The following is a 26,536-nucleotide window of genomic DNA, read 5'->3' as shown; positions in this document are numbered from 1 at the left end:
TTCAGATGAAGGGGAGGCACTTGTAAAGGTTTACATGGAAAATTAGGAGAAATGTAAAATGAGTAACAGACATGAAGATGCAGATGGGAACTGAAGCATGGCAAATATTCCAAGACTGGATTTTATTCTGAAAACAAAAGGGACAAAAGTTTTAAGGACAAAATAAAATCTTATTTGGACTTTAGAAACTCATTGCCTAGAACAATAAAAGGCTGGAGGTAGAGAAGACCTTGTTAGAAACCCAGAGTAAATATTTTAAAGTATCTTAAACCTTCAGTATTAAAATTTTTGGAAAAATTCAATATTAAAGTATGTTAAAATTTCAAAAATATTAAAGTTATGGAAGAACTGAACTTATCCATCACCTAAGGTGGTTCAAAGGAAAATTACCACCCAAACTCTTAAAGTAATTTTTCTTTAAAAAATTATTTATTGTTATTGTAAAGATGACATTCAAGAGGTTGAAACTAATTTTTCTAAGTGTATAAATATTTCTTCTTTTTAGTTGGGAATTGTCTTTAATTTTTAAATTTAAATTTTATTCAATTGTAAGTGTCTATTTATTTATTTATTTATTTATCTTTTGGTCATGGAGCTTGAACTTGGGGCCTGAACTCTGTTCAAGGCTAGTGCTCTACCACTTTGAGCCACAGCTCCCCTTTTTTGATTTCTGGTGACTACTTAGAGATAAGAGTCTCACAGACTTTCCTGCCCAGACTGGCTTTAAATCACAGTCCTCAGATATCTGTCTCCTGAGTAGTTAGGATTACAGGCATGTGTCACACAGTGCCTGGTTAATTTTTAAATGTTTAATGCATATATTTCATCAGGTGGAAGTACCAAGGTAGTTGTTGTATTTCATGCAAAACACCATTGAACTTCCCATAGTCAATCAGGAAACTCTATGATATTCATCCTTTCTTCCTGGCAATCCCTTATCAGATATTCAAAATCATGTTAGCTGTTTTCCAATGCCCTTTAGTCTGTATTTTACATTGTAGATTCAGGGTTGAAGTTTGCAATCAACTTTGCTCACTGGGACATGAATTGCCCTAAATCTGTAAACATGTTTTTTAATCTCTACAAATTTCTTCTTGCTCACTCTTTAGATTTTTGTTTGCATTCTATAAGGTGGCAAAAAAGCATGAATCAAAACCTTCTTTCGCTATCCTCTGAGAGTTGAGAGTATTTTCTTCATTCCTTTCACTCTTTTTCACTATAGCCATATGACTCTCACCTCTAAGTGACCTAGACATTTACAGGCTGAGGAACATAATTATAGTCAACACTAGCCCAGGCAGGCTTTAAACTCAGCAGTGACTCGGTCATGGGAAAACCTAATTTGGATGTGTGGTGACTGTTGTAAACTAATTTTCAATCGTACTAACATGACCTCATCGAGATGTATTAAAATTCTGTCATCACATTCAGGTTTCAGACTCTAGATGTTTGTGAAAGGTGGTAGAGAAATTCAGATCTGGCTTCATTTTTCATAGTTTGATATACTATACTATTCGATGGAAATGTTGTGGAGGGTCGGAAAGGCTTCCACATCTCTCTGGTACTAGGAAATAAGAGTGGGCAAATGAAAGTGCACATGATCTGTTCTTCTCAGCCACTCTTTCATACTCAGCACTCACAATTACCACAGGGATCTTTTTGCATTTTCTTTAAAAGTGCTAACCTTTTCTATGTCAAAGATAAACTCTTTCCTGAACAGGAAGTTTGTTCCACATGGAATTTCCTTAGTCCAGTCTTCTTTTACTTTTTAAATTTTAATTAAAAAAAATTTTTTTGCCAGTTCTGGGCCTTGAACTCAGGGCCTGAGCACTGTTCCTGGCTTTTTTTTGCTCAAGGCTAGCACTCCGCCACTTGAGCCCCAGCACCACTTCTGGCCATTTTCTATATATGTGATGCTGGGGAATTGAACCCAGTGCTTCATGTATACTAGGCAAGCACTCTTGCCACTAGGCCATATTCCCAGCCCCTTCCTTTATTTCTTTGACTAGCTTCCTTTTATTTGAAATACACCATCACAGGGAGATAGTCTCTGCATGCCTACAGAGTCCCTTGTCTTTATCCATCTTTACAGCTTGTTCTTTCTTTTTAAAGCACTTACCAGGATCTGTAAAGCTGATATTGCTTATTTAGAAGTTTGTTTAATGTCTGGATTGCCGAGCATTTAGGAGAAACTACATAGTTATTTTATTGTCCACTGCTCCTAAGGCCTAGATAGCTGCAACTAGAATGAAAAGAATAAACGAATGTGGCACAGAGCTGGTCAGGAGCATGAGAGGGTAGACCTTGGGTGGGTCCAATTCTAACTTAGACTGCCAAGAGGGAGGAGGCACGAGAGTCATCTCCATCAATATCAGAATCTGTTTTAGCAAAATACTCCAGCAAGCTGAGATGTATACTTAGATAAATCACTTGGATTTTAACATCTTTGAAGGATTTTCTGTAACTGGGTCAAGAATTTCTTTTCTACTCTGAAAAAGACAAACTTAACCAATTTAAATCACTGGGTAAGAAATCCAGCTATTGACTGGCTTGAGTAAACCTTTGCCAGTAAAAATCCCAGAGCCTTTTATCCTAGTGCCTGGGGTAAAATAGAGGGCCTCACACATGCTAGGCAAAAGCTCTCTCTACTGGGTGCCAGTGGTTCATGCCTAACTACTTGGCAGGATTTGATTGAGAAGATTGAAGCTTCAGACCAGCCTAAGCGTACATGAAAAACCCCTCACTACCGATAATGAAGCAAATACCTGTCATCTCAGCTACCAATAGGAAAGGCTGAGATTGGATGGATTGTGATTACATCCCAGCCAGATCCAAAAAAGCTGTAAGATTCCACCTCTGTGTAAGAAGTTGTGCATTGGGGCAAGCAGCCATCATCCTAGCTATTGTGGGAAAACTAAAATAGGCAGATCAAGGTCCTGGAACAGTCAAGATTAAATAGCTAAACCTTATCTCAAAATAACTAGTGCACGGGCTGGGAATATGGCCTAGTGGCAAGAGAGCTTGCCTCGTAGACATGAAACTCTGGGTTCGATTCCTTGGCACCACATATATAGAAAATGTCCAGAAGTGACACTGTGGCTCAAGTGGCAGAGTAATAGCCTTGAGCAAAAAAAAAGAAGCCAGGGACAGTGCACAAGCCCTGAGTTGAAGGCCCAGGACTGGCCAAAAAAATAAATGAATAAATAGTGCAAAAACGGTTGGAGGACTGGTTCAGCAGTAGACAACGTGACTAGCAAGCACAAGATATTGAGTTTGAACTCCAATGTCACTAGAAAAGAAAAGAAAAAAGAAAACCTAGATTTCTGAACTATATTCTCTGACCAGAGAAAGTTTTGAGATAAAATATACGTGTGCACTGCCTTATGTACGAAACTGTAACCCCTCTGTACATCACTTTGACAATAAATAAATCAATTAAAAATATTTACAGCAATTTTCTTTCGCTTTCTTTCTTTTCTTTCCTTCCTTCCTTCTTTTCTTTCTTCTTGCCTTCTTTTGATTCTTTCTCTATTTTCCTTCCTTCCTTCCTTCTTTTCTTTCTTTCTTTCCTTCTTTCTTTCCTACTGTGACTTGAACTCAAGACCTCTCAGTTGATTGCTCAGAGCTGGTGCTCTACCATTTGAATCACATGTCTAGTCTAGCTTTTTATTGGTTTTGGAGGAGGAGTCCCAAGGATTTTTTTTCTGGGGCAGGGGAGAAATGGGCTGGCTTTGAACTGAGATCTTCAATTCTCATGCTCCTGAGTAGGATTATAAATGTAAGCCACTAGCATTTGGGTGATTTGCAGTCAATTTACAGAATGATGCAATTTTCCATTTCTTGTGCTTGCAAAAGCTTACTCCATAAATGTTGAAATGGAATTCATGGTGCATTTTGCCAAAGACAGGGAAGGAAAAAATAAAATAAGGGAAAACTTGGATGTTTTCAAAAAAGTTTTCTTTTTATCTATTTGAAAGAACAAATAACACATAACAAGATCTTGAATATGCATTAAGGTTTGGGCAGAGAAGCAAATTAAAACATATAAAATTTGTGTATTTTGTCGGCAAAACACACAAAACTTTTGTATGTTTATTTTCAATTTATTTTTTAATGATCCTGTGGACAGTGGAGACTCTATGTTCCATAATTACTAGTGTATCAGTTTTTAATGGTCATAATACTTGACTACATTATCATGTATGGCTAATTGTTTGCAAAACAGTCAAGATGCCTCATGTCAAATTACTGCATGGCCCCTGAATTTTCCCAGTGAATCCCTTCCTTTCTCACTGGATTGGCACTGATGGCTTGTTCAAGAACAGTCTCAGTTATCAGTCATATGAGGTGGAGCTAAAGCTCCCATTAGGAATCTGTGAGAATGGGACTCACATCAGCAATGGCGATCATTGAGAAGAACCCCTAGAAGATGTTGCATTTGCCCAACATTCACCACCTGCAGTTGTTTGCTGGGATTTTTTTCTCTCAAATTACACTACTCAAAGGGACAGGGACCAGAGATAGTATGTTGAAATTTTTGTTTTCTATCTAGTTAGCACCAACACCTCTTGAAATTATATTCTTAATTATTAAGCGATAAAATAAAATAGTTTTAAACATTTTGCTCTTTTGGAATAAAAATAATTGTACAATAATTGTCTTCCTGTTCTATTTTCCACAGTCATTTCTCAGAAGGAAAGGAGTATCTACTAAAGCATGGGGGAATGGAATTTTTTTATGGCTTATGCTACCTCTGTATACAATGTATCATTCATAGTATTTTCAATCTAGGGAACACTGATATTTGTTTACTCTGCTTGAAATTTTCCAGGGAGTATACACTGTTCTTTATATACAGAAATGATGTTATTAAGCTGGAAACTTTTATTCTGCTTTGGATCTCAGGAGAGATCCCATATTTGATTATTTTGGTACATATACACATTTTGATGTGAATCCTCCAAGAATTATGTGTTATGCTGGTGTTCAGTTTTCCAGGCACCAGGAAATCATAAAATAATACTGGCTCAGGGACAGTATTCTGGTAGAACTATAAGCTATAAAAATTGAAAATAAAGCTGTAAGGACTCTCTTACAATAACAATATCATTTTTTCTCTCATTTTGCAATCATTTATGAAGGACAACATTCATGTCAGAAAGGGTTTGTTGTAGGCTGCTTGCTGTCTGCTTCTAGCCACAGAAAAGGGTGAGTTTAGTCTTCAAAGGGAGTCCCTTTGTACTGTCCATTCCCCCATTTAATTATAAGAAGTGAGATGTTCCAGGCATTGCAATAATTATTTTCATGTGATTATCTGAATATTTCTTTTCAGATTCACTGCCATGAGATATAAGCACACTTCTTTCTGCTACTGTCCTTCTTTTCCAAGAAAGTTTTGGACACTTGCCTGCAGTTCGAACTCTAATTTCATTCTCAAATAATTGATGAATGCAATTGCTAAGTGTCTTCAGAGTATAACTCAGAAAACACTTACAATTATCTTTAATATTGTTAAAGCTGGAAGAAATGGAAAACCCACCCACTGGTTTTTCTGTATGAAATATAATGCAAAATTTATTAAAAGGAAACATGAGTCCCCTTAAGAGCTTAACAAGGAAGGTTAAACATCATTGCATGGACTTCTGATGAGAAACCTCAGAAATAATGAAACACAGCTTCAGGATTACATTTCCATAATAATAGTACTTATTTCACATTTATCTGAAACTGGATTAAAAACTCAACTACATTTACATTCAATTCCACTGAAACTGTTGACTTGTCTTCTGTTATTCTCAACTAGGCCAGAATGCCCTTTGTCCCTTTTGTTGTTCTATCCGTTGGCAAAAGATAGGAAAATGTTTAAATCAAAACTTCCTCATCTAGTAAAGAATTCAACTCTGGGCCCACTTTCTTCCTCTTGGAAGAACAGTCACACGAAAGAAATAGTACTTAAAGAAGTTTGAAAAACACTCGGTTTAATCTCTAGTAACACCCCATCCTCAACCTATGCACATGAGAAACAAAGTGTGGGAAATCGATTGGCATGCCATCACCAAATAGAAAGAAGGGCTCTTAAATAAAAATGCTAATACTTTTTCAGTTATCAGAACTTTGCTATATCCCTTGCTTATTCTTTTTGTTGTTATTGTTTTGTCACTCATAGGCCTGGACTTAGGTCCTAGATGCTATTGAGCAATTTCTGCTCAAAAGTAGTGCTCTACCACTTTAAGCATAGCTCCACTTCTAGTTTTTCTGATGGTTAATTGGAGATAAGAGTCTCATGGACTTCCTGCTCAGGCTGACTTCAAACTACAATTCTCAGATCTCAGCCTCCTAAGTAGCTTAATTTACAGGTATGAGCCACCAGAGCCTGGCTGAATGCTATTTTCTTTGTACATGTTATAAACCAATTTTAAAATTAAGATTGAAGTCTTAAAAATCAAAAGACCTGGAAGACAATAGTTTTTTTTTCATATCTAGTCCCCTTTGTTATCACATCAATTAAACACATAAACAATTTTCTATACATCTTCAGTATTCAGTGCTAGCTGTTTTAGTTACAGCCCAGTGAGAGTTGACAGGAAAAGCAATTCCTTGCTTTGAGCAACTTCTAAAATACTTCAGGCCATATCCATATACTACAAGCATATCTCCAATACTGAAAAACATAATACTCTGTGCTTCCTTCATTTGAAATCTTTGAGGGCAAGGTATCTATGTATGAGTTAATACTTAGTATAGATTTCTTGGTTCATAATCATCACCAACTTAAGTTTTCTAAACTTTTTCTAACTGAAGCAAATACTGCTCAAGTTTTGCATTGAACATTGCCATATGCTACTCCACTGAATTTTTAAGTTGAATAAAGCAGACTGCTAGAAATTTTAAAGGGAAAAGCCCATTCTATTTCCATAAGTCAAATGATTTGAGAGGGGCCCAAAGACTTGAGATATAGTACCCACTCATCACTAAAAGGACACTTGTGGCTTACAGAACACGTTTTATATATATATAGTAATGATTATAGTTTCTAGACATATTAAATCATTAAAAAATTATTATCAACAGGTAATCTTACATGTCAGTCTATGAGTACAATGTCATCCCTGTGTCTATGCTCCACCCATCCTCTCATGTTACCTGATTCTATCTTCATGTCAGGTCATTGGATATTAGGACAGAATTCTCCTACACTTCATCTTTTCATTTTTCTCCCCTCTCCTACATCTTCCTTCACATGTTTGAGCTTCCTGGTGGTCATTTAAGTTCTGACATTTTTGTAAGATTTTATAGGAAAACCAAATGAGTTTGTGTGCTTGCTTTTTGAAATGACAAAAGAGTTTAGGAAAATAAACAGGTATAATAATTCTTTGAAGAAAAAAAATCCAGTTTTACTGTAAGGATAAGTATGGAGAAGAGAGTATAGTAATACATTTCATGCACCTTCTATGTACTGACCACAGCAGTTCTTGGCCTGCATACACCACCATAATTAATCTGCACTCACAGTAACATGATGAATCAAAGTATTACTATGTAATTGTAGAGAGGAGATGAAATTTTCCAGTGTAATTCCAACAGCAAGAGAAATGCTGGGATTGAAAGCCACTGCTGTCTGGCTGACTAGAACACTATCACATGGTAGTTTCCAGCTACATTGAAATGTAAGTGTCAGCAAAATGACAGTAACAGCACTCCCCAAAAATCATGAAAGAAGATGGGTGGGAGAATTAAAAAAAAAAAAGAAGGGAGGAAGATAAGAGGCAGGAAGGAAGGAAAGAGGAAGAGAAGGAAGGAAGAAAGAGGAAAAGCAAGAGAAAGAGGAAGGGGGGAAAATTACCACTTCTTGCCTACTATTTCCTGCTACTGAGTCTATACTAGATCTCTCTCTCTCTCCTCTCTCCTCTCTCTCCCCTCTCTCCTCCCCTCTTCTCTCTCTCTCTCTCTCTCTCTCTCTCTCTCTCTCTCTCTGTCTCTGTCTCTTTCTCTCTCTCTTGGTTGGTCAGCAGGATTGGCCTGGGTGCTGTCCCTGAGCTGTTTTGCTCAAGGCCAGTGCTCTAACCCTATCATTTTGATATGAAGCAGTCTGATTTTAATCATGGTCTACATAGCTCCTGATGCTTTTGTGAAAATTTTTTTTTGTCTTTTGCTTGTTTTTGTTTTGAGGACAGGATTCTCAATATTGCTGGCTTCTAACTCAAGATCATTTTGTCTCTCACTTCCAAGTGACTGAAATTAAAGACATGTACCCTCATGCTCAGCCATTGCTTGAGGCAGGGTCTTACAGTAATTATCTTCCTATGTCTGCCTCCTGCAGCTGGGATTATAGATATGAATCACCACAACCAACCTATTTTTTTATGATTTTTCCTGGAATATAGGATGTACTCACTTCTAAAGATGTCTGAACTTTAGAAAATGATCCATTCCTTTCATGTTTCACTTTCCTCATTTATGAAATGAATTGAATAATAAGCCCTTTGGCACATTTCAGTCTGTAAAGGTTGATCATCTAAGAAGATGTTCTGTTCCTATTGAAGAGTGCTTTTCCCTTTCTTCCTTTCTTCTTTTCACTCTTCTTCACAATGACATCCAGCACTGAGGCTCATGGTAGCAAGTGCAGGACAGGGATTGTCTACCAAGTTGTAATTCACAGAGAAGAACCCATTAGAGACAGAGACTGTGTAGATAATGCGTCATGTAATTCTGGATTTTATTGGGATTCCATAATGTATTAAAATAATTATTTTGAGAATGCTATTATTCTTTCAGCTTGAATATATAATGAGACACTCAATTAAAGAGCCTCATAATTCTGGAAGAAAACTAGATTTATTGTCATATTTAAAAAGTCTATTTCTATTTCAGTGATATTTTCCAGATCAATGTATTTATTGAAAGCTGGGAAACTCACATAGTGACTTAAGAGAAAAAACAAACTAGGCCAAGAGCTGAAAAGCATTGCCTCACCTACAAGTACTATTTTTTTTAATCCCACACAAACATAATGAGTGGATTGAAGAATGATGGAGTATCCTTTGGTAGTCTGCACTGGCAGAAGGGGATCTGTATTACTGGGAATGTGTCAGGAAAAGGGCTGCCATTTCCTGGTCCATAACTGATATAATTGTAGGATTGGGAAAATGCAGCAAACTTTAATTGCTGAGAAAACAGCTAATGTAATTCTGTTGTAAACTTTGACAACAATATACAATAAACAGAAAAACAACAACGAATCTGTTCTGTTTTAAATGTGAAGTCTCAGTATATACACACTGAACAAAAGCACCACTATTAGGGCTCTTTTTCATTCTCAAAGTATTATTCATGGTGTAGTATGAATAATTTATAACATTTGGTGCTTACTGCAGATCATCAAAGTAATATAATTAATTTAATGTTTTATTATCCTAATTAAAATTAATGTCTTCCTTTCTGAATATGTACTAGGGCTAAACACCAATAACTGTCAACACATAATAACCCAACAACTAACTATGAACTGCTATATTGAGTTTAAAGACATTAGCATTGAGCTGTTGTTATCCATCTCAGATCCTAAAGGTCTGAGTACACTTTAATTTATTTAGGCAATAGAACATCAAATAAAGATATGAGGGTAATAAAGTAACTTCCCCCATAAAAGACTTAAAGATACAGAGACATTAAAACTATTTTGGAGCAATTTGAAAGAAAGTACCAGAAACATTCCATTCCATACACTATGATGGTAGCAAAATCTGGAGCATAAATTCATCTTCAGGTAGTAAATTTAAATGTATTACATATATACATTGGAGCAAAAGGGTTTACATTAAGTTGGATTCTTTCTGACATACTCTGTTTGACCTTGCTCAAATTGTCCTTCTCAACCTTACTCAGTGCCAAATTTCATGCAGAATGTATATCTGCATATATTCATTCCTTCTGGCTGTCTCAAGAACACAGTTCATCTGAAGGTTTCAACCGCTTAACTAACGATAGGTCATTAGTTTAGCTCAGTCTTACCTCCACACTCTCACTTCCACATGCTCTGTACTTCAGTCTTTGATGACAGTGATCACTCTGTCGATATCACATTTTCAATGGCTTCTACAACATGGTATAGTTTGGTTTTGTTCCTAGGTGTCTACCCACGTTTTCTATTATATGGTGGCTCCTTGTTTTTGCTATCCTCTTTTCTCCACTCCTGGCTTTTTGTATAGTCATATCTGGATTAATCAACTTCTCATTTTGATATAAAAAAACACCTACATTCCAGTCCCAATGTTATTTAGATTTCAATTCATTGTGTGATTAGTTCTTTTTAGTTGTTCTAGAACATTTATTGGAACACCAATCACCCTAAGTCATTGAAGCTTATTTCTTTCTATCATGTTTTCTCTCTGGCTTTTTTTTCCTGTATTCTGTGCTTCTACTTTTACTCCAAGATGCCCCTGTCTATTGTTATTAAGGTAAAGACAGCAGCATCAAGCCCTGCCCATCTATCAACACTATCAACAACAGACTTGCCTTCGAATGTTCTTGTAGACCCTGAGAGAGAGTGGATGAGGAAAAATTATGTCAATTCAGTACTTACTGTGTGCTGGACAAGTATGCATATGTACACACACACACACACACACACACACACACACACACACACCCCACTACCACCACCCTTGCAACAAAGGAAGATCTTATTTTCCCCTTCTTTTTTTTTTTTTTTTTTTTTTTTTTGCCAGTCCTGGGCCTTGGACTCAGGGCCTGAGCACTGTCCCTGGCTTCTTCCCGCTCAAGGCTAGCACTCTGCCACTTGAGCCACAGCACCACTTCTGGCCATTTTCTGTATATGTGGTGCTGGGGAATTGAACCCAGGGCTTCATGTATACGAGGCAAGCACTCTTTGCCACTAGGCCATATCCCCAGCCCCAATTATGTTCCCCATTTTAAGAAGTTAGTAAGTGACAGAGTAATGAAAAGTATTCATATCTCTCCTACTAGAATCCATATGACCAGATGAAAACAATGCTCAAAAATAACGTGGTCCCACTGTATCTAAATCTCAGTGGTAGTTTATAGTAAAGGGTTGACAGTGCCAACAAATGTTAAAAAATGTAAGCTGCCCTCTTTGCTACTTTTTTGGCTATTTACTGTTGCCAGAGGAGTCTTGTTTCGTTTGTAGTGAAATGAAGTAGCTGTAAGTTAAAAGGTGACAGACATATCACAGAGCTATACATCCTGCTGTTCATCAAAGCACTTCTGGTCTACTCACCAGAGACTGTCATAAAGAATTCTTTTCCAAGGATGCAAAATTTCCATGAGAGAAATCATACAAAACAACCGTGTCTTACTTTAGGCCATTCTGGTCCTTTTCAACATGGAATATTCCTTGATGAGGAAGTGTGTGATAAGTTACATCAGAGGCTCTTTCACTGTCTCCATATCTGCTCTATAAAGTAGCAATTTGCCTTCTAAACCAAATCTGCTTAGCAAGAAATACTGGCTGTTATGCAATAAAGTATTGTCTCTATCCAGAATGTTTGCATTCCTTTCCTTTGTGTTCCTTTCCTTTCAGACATAATTAGTTTAATTACAGCTAGCTCATAATCTCTCTCTCTCTCTCTCTCTCTCTCTTGCTCTCGCGCTCTCCCTCTCTGTTAGTGCTCTACCACTTGAGCCACAGTTTTACTTCTGACTTTTTTGTGGTTACTTGGAGAGAAGAATATCAGTGATTTCCATGTCTGGGCTGGAAGAGCTTACTCAGCCTCCTGAGTAGCTACAATTATAGGCAAGAACTACTGGCACCCCACCCTTCATTCTCTTAATGGTTTTCCTTGATCTTCTCTGAACTCTGTCCAATTGTTTTCACTTTTAGGAATGAGAAAAACAAAACTACATACAATGTTTCAAATATGATCTTTTAATATTCTAAAATGTGTTATAAAGCCCTTGGTTCTCCATAAAACACTTTCAAAACCCCATTTGAAAAGAAACAATGAGAAAAGGATCGTTAAGGTTCCTATGAATGGGAAAACGTCATGAAACTATCTTTCAATGTTAGTAGGCTTTGTTTTTTATTATGTTATTCATATTACATATGATATTATTTATAGGGAGCAGTGAAACTCAAGCTTTTTTTCTTTTTTTAGGTTTTACATCAACTTTATTCATAGAGCCAATCTGTGTGAGTTAACAAACCCCTACTTTGCCTACTGTTGTAGGAATCATATTCCTTCTTACGTGTATCAAAATCTCATATTCAACAATGAGCTCTGGGTTGCAAAAGAGGATTTAATGTTTGCACCTGGCTGTAAGGCTTTGTTACAAACTAAACAAAGACATACACAGGAGTGCTCCAAAACTTTAACTTTTTAAGAGGCTTTTTCCTTCCTTCTACCCTTGGCTTTCTTCCTTCCTTAGTGTATAAAGGCCTGCAGTTATTTCTCTAGCCCTGTCCCTGTAGGCCAGAGTCCTGCTAGCATTGGAAACATTTGTTAAGTAATTCACACTTGTCTATCCTACTAAATCAACCAGGTACTCTGAACTCCAGACAGCCTAGTACAAAGGCAGTTGCCTGAAGTCATTTGATGCTTCTTGGGCTCCTGCTGTTATTATTTTTTCTAAATGAAGATGAACAATATCCTTCGGCAGAATTACCTGGCTTGACAGATCTATTTGTTGTTACCAAGAGCTGCTCTGGGCTTGTTTTGTCTTCATTGACTCAGTCTGTTTGTTTGTTTGTTGGTTTTTAATCACTCCCATATAGTGGGCAACTAAGCCATGTTATTTTCAAGATGTGACTTTCACTAATTCAAAATTGTTTTAACTTAAAACCTAGACTTTTGTGGTAAAGACAATGCATGGTCAATTTCACAACTTTCCTGAAACACTCATATTGGAATCCAAGAAACAATAAGTTACTTCAGTAATAAACCTGAGAAAACAATAATAATAATCTTCAAAAAAAAAGAAAACTGGAGAAAACGAGGGAAGAAGTGAAACTTTTCCAAAAAGAAATGTACTCATCACCTGACTTTTTATCTCTGTACATTACCTTTATAATAATAATTTTTAAAATAGATAAGATGGAAGACTGAGGTATAAAACTGTGGAACCAAGCTGTCTGCATGAGAAGCTGGGGACCCACCATGCTGTGTGATATGACACGGCTGGATCTACAGTGTGGTACTGTTGGATCTACAATGTCCTCTCAAGCTTGTGTGTTAGAGGATTGGTTGTTCATCTGTGGTGCTGTTGAGAGGCCGGGGAATCTATGAGGCAGGGTTAGAGAAATTAATTGGCAGTATGCACTGAAAGGGGATGGTGGGACACATACCCCTCCCCTCTCTCTTGCTTGATTGCTAGCTCACTCTTTCACTCTCTTGCTTTGTCTCTGTCTCCTTGCTCCCTGGATGCCATAAAATAAACAGCTTTGTTCTACCATGTGCTCCCGGCCATGGTGTTTTGTTCACTCAAAGCAGCTAGCCAATCAGCTATACCCTGTCATGTCTTTCTATCTTGAGCCAAAATTAATCTTTCCACCTTCTAAGTTGTTAACTATCCGAGGTATCTAGTCACAATGATAGAAATCTGACTATTGGAGATATTGCCCTTTGACGTAGTTTCCACAGATAGCTATGAGGATGGCCAATAGTGTGTACCTCACACTTGAAGATTCCATGAGCATGGTGCAATGTAATTATTTTATGGATGAGTAGCAAAAAGCACCCATGAGGAACTGCAAGTCACTGGCTAAGTGACAAAAGAAGACATGAAATCTTATTCAGCACCCCAGCAAAAATGAATAATACCTATCTTCAAGTACATATAAAGAAAAGGGACAGTGGCCATGCAAAATAAGTATGTGTCTTTCAAATTCATTTATTCAATACAAAATTGAAATTATTTAACACTAAAGACATAAAAACATGAAAAAGAACAGATGAATAAGTTAAAATTCTGTAATAATGTTTGCTAAAACATTTTTACATGGCCCCACCTTTATATATGAAAGCAATTTTCTGTGACTATAAAAACTTGTGTGAGATGTATTAAGTGTATTGAAGAAAAAAGTCTTTAGTATAACTCTAATTTTTAAATTTTAAGGGATAATGGAGAAAGTGGTCATAATATTCAATGCATACCCTATGAAATTAGGAAAATTGTTGGGAGGGGTTCTGTTGGAGGGAAGAGGGAGAAGAATGAAAAGAGTGACATTGATCAAGATGCATTATACCTTATTTGTTGAATGATAACTCAGTTGTACAATTATTTAAAGATAATAATAAAATATAATTTTAAAAAAATAACCAGGTACCAGTGGCTCATGCCTATGACCCTAGTTATTCAGGAGCCAAAGATCTGAGTAGCACAGTTAGAAGCCACCCTGAGCAATACCCTCTGTTAGACTCTTACATCCAATTAACTACCTCCAGTTAAGCTGGAAGTAGAGCTGTGGCTCAAGTCGTAGGGAAGTGGAGCTGTGGTTCAAGTGGTAGAGTTGCTAGCCTTGAGCATAAAAAGCTCAGGGACAGCGTCTAGGCCCTGAGTTCAAGCTCTGAAACTGTCATACCCACCCCCATACCCCCACACACACATAATTAAAAATTAAGGGAAACATTAAGAGTATTTCACTCTGGGTTTTGTCAATAAAACTCTGAGATGAAAGAAAAATATGCTTGGTTTTCAATATCTGTGATTTAGGCACTGGATTTTTGTAGAGGATCATCCATTATCTCAAATGCTATAAATACTTATCTCCAAACGTTCTATAGGAAAGTGCTTTCCGAGTAGGCCTAATTACTCTCCTCAGCATGCAGAGCAGACAGGGCTGACACGAGGATGTGATCTGTGCATAGTTCAAGCAGCTTGAGCTTGACAGGTTGTTTTATCTTTACTGTCTTCAGGATCCATCCTGCCAGTCTGTTTTATATGGCTCTCACTATAAGCTTCCTCAAAGTCTTCCTTTTCAAGTCAAGGTATAAAAAAGTAGGCTTCTAAAAGAGAAGGAATCAAACTTTCTGATTCTAAATTCCAGTCATGATGATAGTTGACAATATATTGTTGGGCATTTCAAGTCAATTTAATAGTTAAATAATCACTGATCTTAAAATGAATGTATTGGAATTTAGGAATGGTTTATATCAAGATGTCTAAGCATTGATCACTTTAAAAAATAGTAAGAAATACTATTTATCCCTAATGGTGGGAAGGCACAGTACAGATCTGGAATTGGGATTTTAGAAAAAGTTTGTGAATGCCCAGGGACTTTTCAGATAATATTTTATTTATTGAATGAGATTTATAAAGTCCAAATAGGCTCTAACATGTTATATTTAATAACATTTCCTTACAGGAAAATGTCGAGAGGGAAACTCCCTCAGGAAGTAGTGGAAATGATGTCTAGCTATAAAGTGATTGTACATTTTAAAAGTCTTGTTTCTAACTAAAGTCTGAAATCATATAAATAATACAATTTGGAAAATGGTAATTTTGTCAATAAAGATACAGATGTTTTTTAATCAGCAAAAGTACTACCTAATTGGTTATATAAGTGACCATAAACTAAGTTTATGGTCTCCTTTAACTTGAGAAATCAATTTTTTTCATTTAATAATCTAAACTATTATTGCTTCCATAGGTTAAAACATACCCGGTACACTGGAAAACATCTAAAATTATACAGTACAGCAGACATCTATGCTTGAGTTAATTTTTAAAGTTTTACCCTGGAGATTTTTCTGAATTTCAATGGTAGAGAGATATAAAGATCTCAGTTCTGGGCCATGCATGGTAATGCCTATCTGGAATTGCCACACTTGGGAGGTGGAGGCAGGCTGATGACATTCTGAAAAACTCTGTCTTAAAAAAAGACCAAAAAATCGAAGCACAACAACTTTCTCATTCCTGAGAATTTTAGTGAATGATGAAAGCATTTCTTGTTAGACTATACTTCTTCACCACAGGACTCATGACAGTTATTTGTAATGATAGGATTTGTTAGTCTTGAACATTTTTTTCCCACTATACTCTAAGCTATGCAAAGAGGGAGATGAGGTTTATTTTAATTAGCATTATATGTGGCATGCTGTAATAATAACACTATAATAATATGTTTACTTTTACTAGATACTTATTATTTGACAGGCCCTATGTTAAGTATGTCATGAGTATTATTATTAAGCTCATTTAATTATATTTATTGAGTTAATAAGTATATAAACTTATAATGAAGTGAAACACTCTACATTTATACCCAGAAATACAAGATTCTTTAGTCATAGGACTAAAGATTCTTTAGCATAGCACTCAGAGGGAAAAGTGTCCATAAAGTTCAAGTTTTGTATATAAATGGTGAAGATAGGACTCAGAAAGATACCCTTCTCAGCTTAGAGAAACAGAGGAAAGTGCAACTTCTGTTTTTTTCTAGTGATTTAATCCTCTGAAAACAATGTTGATTTCTTGTATAGACTTATTTTTCATCTCTTAAATATTCAACCAACATTCATGATATCTATCTTCACCACCACACTTTGTGGAGTGGCAAAGATATTGAGACAAATAAGAAGTATGTAGATTAATATGCATGTACACAGAAGTATCAATAGGTGTGGCCAGTGTACAAAAGGGCAGTGGCAGGGAGCAGTTAAAGGAGGAAGTGTGTGTGTGTGTGTGTGTGTGTGTGTTTTCTGATACCATCTAGGTTCAGCTTTGTTTTCTCCACTAATTACAAGTGTGAAGGTCAGGGTAGTATTCAAAGAAGACAGAGCAGTGAGAGAACAACAAAATAGATGTCACATGCAAGGAGAAGCCTTGGAACTGGGATACTGTAGTCTCTCGCTTAGGTCTGCTGAAGATAAAGTCAGTCACTTATTCTCCTCCCCCTAAAGGCATCCTCCTGAGTTGATTGGTTGAGTGGTAGACTTGTGCTGCAGGGAGAACTATGATTAGTTCCTTCATGAGAACAAACACTGACATTTCCCTATGATTGGCTTTCTTGTCTCTGCCCTTGGATAAGAAGGAAAGGACACCTGAATGGATGGAGGCTAAGGGGACCAGCACAGGGCCACAGTCACAAGAGGCGAATGCACTAGGACCTGAGGCTTGATAGGAATAAGACAAGTAAGTTATCTTTGGCTGTGTAACTTTGCCCTGCCAAGTTGGAAACAATCCCGCCCACTACTTTGTGTCAGGGACACCTGACTTTCTCTTATTGCCACCAGGCATTGATAAAAAAATAATTTACTTTGGCAGAGTCCTCTGTCCTGGGAAAATAAAATGTATTTCCAAATACATTCCCTTCAATATTACAAAAACATTACATTGGATATTAATTCAAAATTAATTTATCAGAACATGAAGGAAGTAATATTTTAGCAGTACTCTCCTTTCTAAACACCTGAGAAAAATATCACTCTGGCTGCCACTCTATGCTGTTAACATGAGCCACAGATTGATGTGATCATTCATTCATTTATTTGACAAATGTGTATTCCACGCTCATTGTGCATCAGACAATCCATCAAGCATGGGGATACTAGAGTGATGAATGAAAGTTATGAGTCATTATTTTATGCAATAAAACTTAAAAGAATACCGAGTGCTGAAGTTTGGGAAAGGGAAAGACTAATCTTGAGATCTTAACACCTTTCTACCATCTTAAGAATTATAAATTTAAAATGACCATTTTAGGTTTTATGCTTAAGGAAATCTCAAATAAAACAGTCAGCAGATAATCACGTTTTATCTGAGAAAATTTCTCAACATATTACAACTCTGTCCAGTAAGAAATGCTCCTGTAGCAATGAGGTCTAATGCATAAGCCAGTAAAGAAAAACACACTGTGCAAAGAGGCTAACCCAGGTAAGGACCTTGAACTGCAAGTGTAAAAGCAGCAGACTGTGCCTGTGGCTCACACCTATAATCCCTAGTTACTATGGAGGCTGGAGCCAGTCTAAGCATTAAAGTACATGAGAATCTTATCTCTGATTAACCACACAAAATCTGGTAGTACAATTGTGGCTCAAGTGATAGAGTAGCAGCCTTGGGCAAAAAAGCTCAAGGACAGTGCCCAGGCCCTGCGTTCAAGCCCTGGGACTAGCGCGTGCGTGCGCGCGCACGTGTGCGCGCGCACACACACGACACCACCACCAGCAGCAGCAATAGCAATAGCAGTAGCACATTCACAAATGAATGGCTTCAAGTAAGTCCTATCAGACCTTACAAGCAACATGAAAGAGTTCAACTTTTATCCCACATCCAAATATGTGAAACCACCTGCATCAAATTGTTATCGAATGCAGACAAAGTCTCTGACCTTCATGAGGTTTCTCAAGCAGACTTTCTGCTGGATCCCTCTCAGTAATCTGGTGATTATGAATGGAAGGCACCACTTTGTTAGAAGAGGAATATAAAGTAAACAAAACACTGGAAGGAGAAGGATTCTGGGGTCTTGGTTACATTCCACCAAGCCCCTCTCCCACTCCCCCTAAAGAAACAACTTCTATATATCTCTTATTTACCCTCCTTTTCGGTGTGCTAACTCTTTCCTGAAGGGGCCATGGATGATTTCCTATGCCATTGTCTTGGCTACCTGCTGGTCTCAGTACCTAGGTTAACTCTTCTTTTCTTCCTATTAACAAGTGTAAGCAGACTGACTTCAAATGTATTGCTCTAGTTCATAGGTTTACTAGGTACAGAATAATCATCTAACTTACATTTTTAGACCTAATGGAATAGACAGCACTGGAAGGTAACTTTGTCAGCATTTGCTGTTCATGCACCAGGCTGGTGGGTTTCTAGCCTTCCTCAGGATCTGACATGTATTGACTGATTAGCAAAAGCAGCTGCACTGAGTTCTCTCACAAAGTGTGTCGGGCCCTAAAGGACATGAAAGTCAAATGTGGCCACAGCTCAAACACCAGACGCACGCTTTTCATCTGCGGAGAATTATCTGCCCTCTGCTGTGGACCATGATCTTTAGCACAACAGTTGTTGCTGATTTTCATGATCTGTTAACACTTAGGAATTTTTACATTAAAGGACTTTCTCCTGCATTGATTTCTTGTATTGTCTAACAAAATGGCATAACCTATTGTATATTTTCTTTATTACTCTATGACCTTAACTTTAAAGGGAATGATAAACATGGGATAACTCCAAAGATAAAAGGAAACCAAATAACCTCACCTCTTTTAATTCAAAGACAAACATCCTTTGGAACGGTCAGAGGCAATATCATCATGCCTTGTTTTTACTATTCAGCATCCAGTTTATTATCAAAGAAAATAAGCAGTCATTTCCCTGATGACACAGGATTTTCAAATATGTGTTAATCTGAAACTCTAAAGCAGGATGAACTGGAATTATTTAAAATTAACTTATTTGTCTAAGATATAAATGGATGTGATACAATACCTCTCCGCTTTGTAATACCTCATTACTTCCAGAAACATTTTTACATCTATTGTCACCGTATTGTAATAACAACCCAGTAATGTAGACTGGGGCAAGTATTATCTATATTTTAGAGAGGATCACAATTTTCTGGGGAGTTAAGTGGCATGCTCAGTGTCACTGAGATAATCAATGAGACAGTTGGGTCACAAATCTGGGTCTTCTGATGCTGCATCCAATCCACATATAGGACTGAATAATTCCTTGCAAAATGGAATGCCTGAGTGGTCCTTTTCATAATATAAAAAATAATTGCTCAGCTTGTAGGCAAATTGTGTTGATTCAAAGGAACAGTCAAAATTTAACAGTATGGCTGATTCGTCAAAATACCCACATTCATTATAATGCTTCTACCACCCTGGATGGCTATCAATTATATGAACTTTCTAAAAAGCCACAGCTATATGAAATGCTATATGTTTTGATTTAATGCTTAAGAGACATGCAGTCTAACATATGGAATACAAATGATTTAAATGAAAGCCAGAAACAAAAGAAATACTTAATCATCGCAAATTTCAACCTCACACAGTTTTAGGACTTTTTCTTGAGTTATAAAAATTTTTAATCTCCCCTCATACATATATGAAGAAAGAGGAAAAAAGAAAAGGAAAAACAAATGTTTAAACTTGAGACTTAGTGGTGATTAAACATCTAGAGAACTGAAGAAGGACATGGATGTACTTGAAATCTGGTGTGAGGTCTCTAAGGAAGGAAACCAAACATCAGAGAAGGAAATTAAAGTGTAGAGAATATTATTGTATAAGAGGATGCTTTAAATTATGTACATATTGAACAATTGATAACGCAAATATGTATGATTCTTCCACAGTTAAATACAAGGATGAATGGGATATCAATTATTTGATAAATCCATGTAAAATTGTGTTCTCAGAAATGAATACATCTTTCTAATAAATGGTCCTTGTTTTTATTACTTGTTAATTGGGAGTTTCTCATTTTCAAAGTTTTACCAAAAGAAAGTATATGTTTGACTTTAGAATCTGGGTCTAGAAATTGCTTTAACAAACAGATACAAGCAAAAACACACAACACATACTTACAGGACGTTTATATCTTACATACACTACTTTTTTTGACAGGTCTTCACCTGATATGTGATGACCTTTCCTTTTTCTCCTTTAGTTCCTTTTTTGTGTTCATAGGCTTGGGCAATGCTTAACAAAGGCACATAGAACTACGACTCATAGTAATTCCTGTTATCAAAATAATAATTGAAATACTCGATTTGATGTGACGTGTTATATAAGCAAACCCTGAATGACCTTGACATTGTTTTAGAAAATCAAGAAAAATAATAATCTTTGCTCTTTAGAGTTACTTCAAAGAAGAACTGGACAATATTGCATCAAAAATAAAAAATAGAGGATTGGAAATCAAATTAGAGTAAGCTCCACAAAGGGTTGTTGGTTAGCCTTCTGTTGCTATAACAAATAACCTGAGATCATCCACTCAAAAAAAAAGAGAGCTTGATTTGAGCTCACAGTTTGAGAGATTTCAGTTCGTGGATGGTTGTCCCTGTTGTTTTAGGTGTTTCAGTGCACATCATTGGTGGAACCTGTGGCCAAAAGAAAAGCTTGCTTCCTGTATGGTCAGGGAGTGGCAAAATGAAAGAAGACACCAGAGTACCAACATCTCCTACAAAATTATAACCCATAAGACCTGGATTCACCCTCCACATGTAGCTTTCACCACCTTCCAATAGTACCGGGCTGTGGACAAAATATTCAGCACAGGAATTGGGGGTGCACCTCAGATCCAAGCTACAGCAAAGGTGTTTATTTTGTCTCTGAAAAAATACCTTCTTGATGACAATATGTAAAAAGTCATCTTTGCGTATACCAAGATAGGATTTTCTGACAGGTAAAGGAATGGCTTTTCTCATCATCCTAATAAATAGAATACAGAACTGTACTTAAGAGAGACTTTTCCAGAGCTGCATAATCCTGAAATCAGGTGGCTTTTGGCGGGGGGGGAGGTGTCAGGTAGTGGAGTTTGAACTCATGTTTGCTAGGCAGGAACTCTATTACTTGATCCATATCCAAATTCATATGATTTTATTTAGATAGGGTTATCTCATATTTTTTGAAGCTTTGATTGCCTGGAATATGATTCTCATGCTTACTTCTTGCTCATTGCTGAGATGACAGACACATATCACCATACTTAGTCTTTGTGTTGAGATGGAGTACTATTCTTGCTAACCTTACCTGGGATTTCAGTGAGCCACTGTGTTGGGCCTAGAATGGACATCTTTTTAAAACATGAAAACAAGAAGAGCATAAGCTCAGAAGTAGTGAAAGCCAATGGTTTTTAAAGTGCGCTTCCTGGACTAGACACAAAGCACCAGTATAACCCAAAAACTCAGTTGAGCTTTGTTCTAGGCCTGAGACAGAATATGAGATTAGGCCACAAAGTATCCAGTAGATTTCAATGTATGTTCAAGTTTGAGAATCACTCACCTAAGGAAAATTAAGCAACAGAAAAAGAACGAGAGAAAAGTGAAGTCAGCCAAATACAACAAGGGTGGCCCTGATAAAAATGGTTCTTTGCCTTTAGGATGAAGAATTCTATCAACACCAAAATACATACCAGCAGTAAGGAACAGTTAAGGAAACTGTGATCATCAGGTATATTGGCTAATGTCTGTCATCCCAGGGGAAGCAGAGATCAGGAAGGTTTTGTTTTCAGGCCAGCCCAGGCAAAATGGTCCCCAAATCCCACCTCAACCAATAAAAATCTGAACATGGCATTATAGGCCTGTCATTCCAGCATCACAGAAAACATAAACAGAAGGATTGCTGTCTAGGATAGTTGAGACATAAATGGAAGATACTATTTGAAAAATAATGAAATCCAAAAGGGGTGACAATGTGGCTGAAGTAGTAGAATTTCTGTCTAGCAAGCATGAGGCCCTGGATTCAAACTTCAAGCATCACTGAAAAAAGTGGTAGGGGGCTGATAAAGGAAAAAGAAATGAAGACCTATAAGGAACATAAGAAGTCAACTACAGAAAGGTCCTAGAGTAGAGGGGAATTGAGTGGCAAATAGCATATGTAATCCTCAAATCCACCATGGCTCACGGCCCTTTTTAAACCTTGAGCCAAATCACTCAGTGGACAGGCCCTGTGCCATCTGGAAAAGCAAAGGCACAGGATCTTATCTGGACCTTGGAATCAAACATGGGATGTCCTGGTACTTATGAACCCCTAAGCCATACAACAAAGAGAATGGCAGCAACAATAAAGTGAGACTAAAGGAATTCTAGATTTTTATTTACTTAAAATATTTGGATTAGTGACATTTCAAAAGTCACTTGATCCAGTCAGCCATGTAATACTTATTTTTTTAATTCTGTCACCAATTCATCAACTAGTCTATGTTTTGAATACTTTAAAGAAAAACTCTGCATCCGGCAAAGGAAGTGTGCACAGTGTTGTGTAGGCTATAGTCAGGGTTGTATCCACACCAGTTACTTCCCAAGGTGTGACAAAGTGCTTTGCTGTTACATATGTCCTGGTGCTTTATCCTTCTTGCAATTTCCTAATTCTATGTACTATTGTGTGGTTTAAGTTCCTTTTCTGCCTTTGTTAGCCAGAACTAATTACTCTTTCTTATACCAAGCAATTCTGAGTAATAAAGTTACCATACTGGAAGGTTGTGAGCAGTGGGGGAAGGGTTCAAGTCAGGAGTTGAGAATCCTGATGAGGAGTATGATTGAAAGTTAGAGGAATGAAGCTAGAGTATCTCATCATTCTCCCCAAATCAAAATCTCACTGAAAATAGCCGGACAACTCTCACTTGCAGACAGTCTTGGGAATCCTGTTTTCCAAATCAGAAGGATAAATTGCATGAATGCATTTTTTTCTCATTTGAATGTGAAATTTAAAATTTAGACTATTTTTTATTATACCAATTCTTTTTAAAAGTGAAATCTTCACTCTGTGAGTATTCCAAAACAACTTTTGAAGTCGTATGTATTTATCAACATACTCATTACAGGCATTTTTCCCTGTAAAGTTTGGAAAGAGCTTGAAAACGAATACCAGTACGGTTTAGATATTCATAATTGTTTACACATGTTTCAGTAACAAAATATATGTGGGGGGTTGGCACTTTACTTTTAGGATTTAGGACAGCTGGAAATTATTATCATTATGGTTTAAAATGTTCTAACTGGATAATGGTGTTAAAAGAATATAACATTCTGGAATGCTTCCTCTTAACATGGGACAAAAATCATTTTATTAAATGGAATCATTTACATGCAGATTGGATAATGTCTATCCAGTTGCACATGGAGGTACCTGATGAAGTAAGATCTTAAAAAAAGATGTAGAAGCTATGTCTTACTATTACCAATTCTACTATTGTTGTCCATAGAAATCTCAGTGCCCTATATATAGGCTAGGTAATTAGTATTGCACATTCTCCAGTATCAGGCCCTAATTAAATCCTTAAGATATAAAACACCATTTCCAATCATGTGAAGAATACCAAATACCTCAGAGAAATGTAAAAGGTTCTTTTTGTAGTTGCTTCTCCCTCCAAAAAAAAAAAAAAATAGATGATTAGGAAGGGATTCTGTGGCTCCCAGAACCTGTTCCTTCTAAGCAGCTAGACTATGTTAAAAGCCAAAAGGAAACAAGGTTCAAAGGAAATTCATCTAATATTTGTGCTCTGGCTCTGACAGGGGGTGAGAGGCTGTTCACTGGCAGCATGCAGCCAGTTGCCAAGGAGGGCAATGTGCCAGCCTGGGGGGATATTATGATCACAGAAGGACTTAGCATAAGAAGAAGGATGCCAGGGTCCCAGGCAGTCAGGCAATTCTGGGGGGCTTTACACCAATAATTAGTTTTTCATTCAGTGCCAATATTGACACAGAGAAATGTATTCATGGCATTCCTAACAAAAATGCAAGCCCATAAACAGTATGGGAGTTGATGTAATTATTATGCCTTCTATGTTAATGTCATGATCTATAATTACCTCATTTGGTGATTGGCTATTGCAGACTTGGTGATTGCCAAAGTAGGCTCATCTTAGGAGACACCCATCAAAGAAGGTTTTTAAGTAATGATTTAGTATTGTCTCAAAAATATTTCCTTTCTTAAAATCTTTATCATATTTATACTTGGACATATCAAGATACATGCCATTAAAATTTAATCAATAAGGCCATGGAGTTGCCAGGTACCTCTTCTAAAGCAGAAATGTATCAAGCATTATTTTATGCTTTAGGATCCGTGTTTGTGCGTGACTGACTTTCTTAAAGTGAAACTTACTCTATGCGCTCAAAAAAAAAATCTACATCTGGACTCAATAACTGTCCTGTGAAAGACATCCAGTTATGGAGGTTTGATACTTGACCTATGCATTCTCATTCCTCCTCCTGTCACAAGCACACAATACATTTGTGCATATTATTAATGTTGTGAGTGAGGTATTACATATCTATCATCCCCTAACTCCAGTTGCTGAGACCTTAGAATCCAAGACTCAAGTAGCCAGAACTGCTAGCTGCTGGGGTACTGGTCAGTGATAGAGCCCCGTCCATTTTTTTTACAGTAATGGCTTTTGCTGCACATAATTGATACAAGGCTCCCTGCAACTCTTGCCCTATTCCTCACGACTCTCCCACTGTGTCAGTGTTACATGCTAAGTGGGTTTTGAAGGCTCTTTATATCTGCATTTGTAACTTTCCTTCTATAGGAAAAATAATTAACTGCAAGTTTCAGACATCAACCTTCAAATGAACTTGGTAGGCCCAAATACTAGGAAAACACATGTTTATTTTAGCAATCTTGAATCTCATACAGTGGCTAAGAGAATAGCTTCTAGGTAGAAGAGCCCTGGAATCTCCAGGGTTAAAAACAGACCATATTATCGACAAATAATGGGATTTTGACAAGAATAGTAAACCGGTATTTTTCTGCCTTTTAAATGGGAATTACAAATTGATATACCTGTTGTTTTGCTTTGACTACTAAGTTAATAAATGTGAAGCAATCAGAATAGAACCTGGCACATAATTCCCAAACAAACATTAAGTGCTAAGGGGAAGAAATCACTAATCTGTGGCGATGTATTAGCATTTGGGCAATATGAAAAAGTTACTCAGAATAAATTCTGGGCTTTTTTTGAAAAATACTAAGGCTTTTGTCCATCTGAGTTGATGGGAACATTAAAAAAAGAGATTTCTTTCTTCATTTAACTTATTGTTAGCTGTAAATAAGTTTACAGTCTTTTAAAGTAGTAGTTTAAAATGATAGTTCTTTTTTTAGAGATTACATATACAATAAAATGTAAGTTTCATTATGGTTATAACTGATGCCTGACAAAACATAGGTACACAATTCTTGCTTATTGATAAAAATGCAATCGAGAGCCAGAAAAACTTGAAGTGGTGCAGCAGCTCAAAGTGCTAAAGTGTAAAGTAATTGAGCAAAAAAGCTCAGGGACAGGGCCCAGGCCCTGAGTTCAAACCCCACAATCAATCCTCCCCCCCAAAAAGAAAAACATATGGAGTCTTATCCACAATATAATCTACCCACTAATCTCTGAGAAATGAGAAACATGTACATCCACAAGTTTTAGCAAAAAAAAATCTTTCTCTCTTTGTTATAAAACTCTGTTTCTTATTCTTTCAAATGAGTTTACTAATGTTAATCATGCTACTGTCAAAATTAAAACACATTTTATCTTCCCTAGGATTTAGCGCCTGTTTTACTGTATTTGATTCTGGTACCCTGGGTATTGTATATATGTTCGTCTGAATTAGGGAAAGGAAGGGGAACATCAAAATGGTGAGACAGAGGGTAAAAGGGGAACCAGTGCAACAGCAATAGTTACAAGAGCATATGTTGTAATCTGACTGTACAACTCGGGGGGTGAGGGGGAGTGAAGAGGAAGGAAGGTGAGAGAAAAATGAGGGAGGAGGTAACAAGTTTAACAAGAAATGTACTCAGTACCTTATGGACGTAGCTGTAACCCCTCTGTATATCACCTTGACAATATAATTTTTTAATTAAAATAAAAAATTAAAACACATTTGACGCAAAATTTACATTCAATT

General features: G+C 36.9%; 1 protein-coding gene and 1 non-coding gene across 4 annotated transcripts in view; both read right to left on the bottom strand.

Annotated features, from left to right (window-relative positions):
* The window catches only part of Cped1 (cadherin like and PC-esterase domain containing 1), a 242,350-nt gene that overhangs the window by 71,776 nt on the left and 144,038 nt on the right, over positions 1-26,536 (bottom strand). The window lies entirely within an intron of this gene.
* On the bottom strand, positions 12,211-12,338 carry LOC125347449. The gene has a single exon (XR_007210225.1). It is a non-coding gene; the product is annotated as a small nucleolar RNA SNORA40 (small nucleolar RNA).

The sequence above is a fragment of the Perognathus longimembris genome, chromosome 2, assembly GCF_023159225.1.
Source record: "Perognathus longimembris pacificus isolate PPM17 chromosome 2, ASM2315922v1, whole genome shotgun sequence".
NCBI lineage: Eukaryota > Metazoa > Chordata > Mammalia > Rodentia > Heteromyidae > Perognathus > Perognathus longimembris.
Note: the sequence above shows the minus strand (reverse complement) of the source record. Positions and strands in the feature narration are given on the sequence as shown.